This window comes from Littorina saxatilis, linkage group LG10, assembly GCF_037325665.1.
Source record: "Littorina saxatilis isolate snail1 linkage group LG10, US_GU_Lsax_2.0, whole genome shotgun sequence".
In the NCBI taxonomy this organism is placed as follows: Eukaryota; Metazoa; Mollusca; class Gastropoda; order Littorinimorpha; family Littorinidae; genus Littorina; species Littorina saxatilis.
The window spans coordinates 37619085-37624248 of record NC_090254.1 but is presented as its reverse complement, the minus strand read 5'-3'; the positions used below and the strand labels follow the sequence as shown (position 1 = coordinate 37624248).

General features: G+C 44.0%; 1 protein-coding gene across 2 annotated transcripts in view; it reads right to left on the bottom strand.

Moving 5' to 3' along the window:
* Positions 1-3284: 3284 nt before the first annotated feature.
* LOC138978746 (uncharacterized) overlaps positions 3285-5164 on the bottom strand; it is a 26753-nt gene continuing 24873 nt past the window's right edge. For both annotated transcript variants that reach the window (XM_070351535.1, XM_070351534.1), the window contains exon 11: positions 3285-5164. This exon is cut by the window's right edge and continues 2279 nt beyond it. The gene's annotated coding sequence lies outside the window, so the exon portion shown is untranslated.

The window sequence follows — 5164 nt, the reverse complement described above, 5'->3', positions numbered from 1 at the left end:
TGTTTCAAATGTTGATGTACGCTTGACGCGAGGCGAGACGCAATGAGTGTTATTTGGCGTTCGTTTGTCTTCGTCGCCGTTTTTCTTTCTTGTTCCTTCATAGGCACATGAACACAAATACGAACTGCGTGGACATACAACAAACAAACAGGCACAAGCACAAGCACGATCGCACGCACGCACTCACGCACACACCCCCCTCCCACACACACACACACACACACACACAGAAAAAGTCTGGTGTTTGGTGGTTCTCGGGAGACATTTCGGAAGAGGCATATTTGTATGAATGAAGCTGAAACCAAGGAAATGCGGATGACAATAGATTTTCATTAATATTGACTTAATTGAAGAAACACACACACACCCACACCAATACACACACACACACACACACACGTAACACACACACACACACACACACACACACACACACACACACACACACGAAAGGCAACATTTACTTCAAGCAGAAAGGCGACTATGATGCAAGCATTCAATACCTCAATGGTCCTATATTGGTATATTTTATTGGAGTCGTCATTCGCATCAGTTCAAAACAACTTAATCTGTTTGCCAAACGCGTGTTTGTCAATAATGTCACCCATCTCAGGTGCCTGTGCCTAAAGTCCTTTCAATTTTTCACGGCCCACTGTTTATGAAAGAAAGTATTGTGCTACCCAAGAAAGAGGTCAGTCTAGCAGAAGTGTACGAAGGTGCAGAACACTATGGGCGACAATTCGAGACAAAAGTACAGGTTTACTGAAATTTGATCGTGCGAAAATAACTAGACAAAAACGGATATGAAAAATGACTTTGTTTATCTTTTAATATCTTCTGCAAGCGCAGAACATACCCTCAAGCTGATAGCCAACTCAATGCACAATAAGGTGGTCGGCGAAAGTTGTGTCGTCGGTGACAAACTCTTTGAAATACATGAAACCGGAGGAGGATTTTCCCTCTACACAAAATACACATCAATTGACACTTCTTGCGCTCTTCCATTCTATTTGGCAAGTAGTTCCAAACAAGTGTTGAAAATGCTATCAAGAAAACATGTTAAAGATAGTGTTGAGAAGGCAATTTTTGTAATTATGTTACGTGTCACGGTTTGGTGACATGGATTGAGAAAGGAACACTTTGTGGGGTGCCTTTCTCAAATTGTGATGAAAAGCGCCTGTGCTTTTGGGGGCGACGGGCTGTTTAGCTGACCGAGCATAGTTGACCACGGGGATTTCGTTTTGCAGGGGTTCCACGTGGGTGATTTTTGCTGTCTGGGCAAAATCGGCTGTGACTGAACTGGATATGTGACACGCGGAGTCACGTGATATTTTCAAGGTGGTTTTGTGAGGACATGAAACGACACACTTGAACGTCAGCAGCAAGAGAGGAGGGTCGGTGTCTTCGTCCTAAGAGTTTGATGGTTTTCAACACGTTAGATACATCACTTTATATCAACGTGCCGTTCTGCTTGTACAGTAGGGCTTATAGAACTTCAAGAAGAGACCACCTTTCGCTGTTTGCATGTTTGGCTGACGACGAGGCGTCAGGTTTCTTGGCTGAGCGGGGGAGGAATTCCAACGCATGAAGTAAATTCAGCACAAGAGGAGGTGTGCATAGTGACATGAATTTGATTGGTCAGTATTTTTAGGCAAAGCACATGTTCTCAGCAAACAGAAAACAAAATATTGGAAGCGTGAGTCACGCTACCCAAAAATAAAATCTTTTTTTACATATTTTTTTTTTCTATAACTTTTTTCCCCATGGTTCATTCATCATCTGACATAACTTTTTAGCGAAATCTAACCATAAGATTATTGAAAAAAAGCAAAAATGTAGACGACCACCTTTAAAGGTGGAGTGTGAAGGGTAGCGTGGAATGTTTAGTGCACCAATGCTTTTTGTTGCAGCCTACTTTCTTACTACCTATGTCTGCGGTGTTGCGGGTATGCGATAGCCGGGACTTCGGTATGCTGTAACCTGGTGTTCTGCTGTCGCTGTTGTTGTCCCACCATTCTACATTTCTTACCATTTATGGTAACTACGGGGAGGACCTTCAGCGACTGAGTGAGGCGCCTGATATCTCCACTATTCCCGGCTTCGTTCAACGCCAACCGGCACTACAGTCAACGGGGCAGTTGTGGAGATAGACTATTCACGGGTCGCCCACTCAGTGGCAAAAAGCTAAGTGTGCCATGTCATTACACCCTGTATACCACCTAGTCATCTTTTATATTTATGATTTCATTTGAGTGGTGACAACGTGGGGTGTGTGACACCTGCATAACCAGCGCTTTTGCATAACCGGCTATATTTCCTATCTATACACGGGATCAGCGTGTTATTATCATTTTCTAAACTTTAACTGGCATTTTGTCAGTGACCCCTTTTTTTACGTTTTGAACGTAAAAACATCTTTTGGAGTGAAGTCTCGAGGGAGGTGGCGAGTTAGTATATAAACAGGCGTCTGAAACTTATACTTTTGTTGATTCTATCTATTTGTATGACTGCGAGAGTGGATCGTGGTGTGGTTAGTTAGTTAGCAGTACACTAACCGTTCATAATCACCTTCTGTGATATATTGAAACGTGACATTACGCTTTGGTGAATAATTGAATTTAAATGATCGTGTTGAGAGGTGAATTACCTCCACGACTGTCTTTTACCTGGTTGAAAAATGCATTTATACGTATTTTGTAGCGTGTCGAAGTGACAAGTTCGCCTGCGATCACGACTCGCTTGACCCCTACCCTGTATAACATAGTTTATGAAAAGGTAAAAACAGAAAACGATTAAATAAATAGAGGTTACAACACGAGTGTTTTTTTTTATATGGCTTGTATTTCAGTCAAGACCCAGCGGATGAATATCAAGGGACTCACGAGCCTCTGGCGAGTGAGTCCTTTTGATATTCCCGCTGGGTCTTGACTGAAATACAAGCCATATAAAAAATCACGAGTGTTGTAACCTGTATATCCCATGAAGATCTAAAAGACAAAGTGTGACGGAAACATCAAGCTTGAGTTGTCTGTTCAGATGAGGCACCTCTGCACATACCTTATTCTAAAGGCACGTCTGTTGATCTATGTCAAGTCGGTGTATAATGGTGGCTTGGTTGTCCCCGTCAGTTGAAAGCCTCTTACGCGGATTTGACTGAATACCTAGTGGTTACACACGCATCTCCTGAGATCTTGGACACCTTCGTCTATAGGGCCTACTGCGCCGCAGAAGAGCTAGAAATACTCGCAAAATGCATTAAACAGCTTGTCAAGAGAACACTCGTAGTCGATGATGTACCGATAAGGGCGTGTGTACCGGGCACGCTGTAACTTCACATGAGCATAGTCTGAACATAGCAGTGCTGGTCGGACGGACTGGGTTTTTAACGATTGCTAGTTTGACTTTTGTTTTAGTTGAGAGCACGAGCACACACACTCAAACACATACGGCTTGTCATGTTGATCACAAGAGAGAAATAGAACAGCGAATGGAAGGAAACATAACAGATTATGTCCCCTTAATATGACGCGATGGACGACAGACGTCATGAAATCTATGACACTACGATGATAGTCTCGGCAAGTCGAGACTAAAACTCAGCTTTTACACTGAACGAATCTCGCGCAAGTTCTAAAAAGCGTGGTTACCCCTTGCACATCCGGTCTATTTACGACTTTTTTGCGTGACCTTTCGGATTTCATGGGGGCTGCCATTTTGTTGTCATCTCCGAAGAGTGTTCCGGTCTGAAACCGGTTTAAAACACTACTAGGCGGAAACCCCAAAACAATGACGGCCGCCTTTTTCGAAATAACATTTTCAGAGATTGTACACAAAAACAACGCCCGAACGAAAAGACAGAATGTATCTTTCGCTAGATTGCAAGTCAGGCTTTTCACTTTTCCGATGAAGACAACCGCTGAGAGTGAAGAAACGACGCTGTTCGACTTCAAAATCTTCAGTCGCAGACGACCTTCGCTTTCGCAGTACAGTCTGTGGGCAGGTGCAATGTTACTCATTTTGATCAGCTCGTTTACGTATATTTTTTGCATTCAGATCAATTAGAATGATTGGAATCAAAGCAGGAATACCTTCGGCATGCAAATGCATTTATTTGGCGAAATCAGTACAACCAGTAAGCTAGGCTCTTTCCCTTCAGTTTGTTTGCGTGACTGAATTTTGGGGGACACCCCGAAGCGTCCCGGTACCAAAGCGTCCCGGTACCGAAGCGTCCCGGTACCAAAGCGTCCCGGTACCGAAGCGTCCCACTATAACGCGTCACAGGACTTAGACTTCTTTTTTTCTTTTTAAACCTTGAGTGACCTTGATTTGACCTTGACTTGACTAACCATATTTTTTATTTTTTATTTAATCTTGACCTTGATTTGACCTTGACTTCACTGATTTTTTTAATTTTGCACAGACCTTGATTTGCTTTCGGTAAAAAAAAAAATCACTTTTTGTCCAACTTTTCCCCAACTTTACTTTAGATCTGTACTCACAACACACCAATTTGGAAATACTGTACCCGTGTGGACAAGTTCGGGGGAAAAGTCCGTAGACTTCCGTTCACAAGAGGGATATGTCTGTTATCACACACGCTTTCTGGCTTCACTAAGCGTGAGCGTCGGAAAAAGTCTTTTCAGTTCTGCCTCCGACTTTTAAATTGTATCATTTGGGTTAATTTGGGTTTGTTTGGGTTCATTTGGGTAATAAAGAACGCTCGCGCTGGACCCGAGTACTCTTCAGACTGGCTCGCTCCCCCAGTATGAAAGTTTTTGTCTTGTGCACGTTTAAGACCAAGTGATTGCTCTGTGTGAATTACAGGCATTCCCTTTGCTATATAATACATTGGCATGCGAGCCGAGGATGTGCGTGGTGACTGGTACCGGGACGCTTCGGCACCGGGACGCTTCGGTACCGGGACGCTTCGTGCCCTACTGCGCGGGAGCGTCCCGAAGCGTCCCGGTACCAAAGCGTCCCGGTACCCCTGTGACGCGTTATAGTGGGACGCTTCGGTACCGGGACGCATCGGCACCGGGACGCTTCGGTACCGGGACGCTTCGGTATCGGGACGCTTCGTGATGTACCCTGCTTGGCTTGTTCTTTCTTGAAACGAAGTTACTTAAATATGAAACACTATGAGCTGTAAGAGACCGAGAGATAG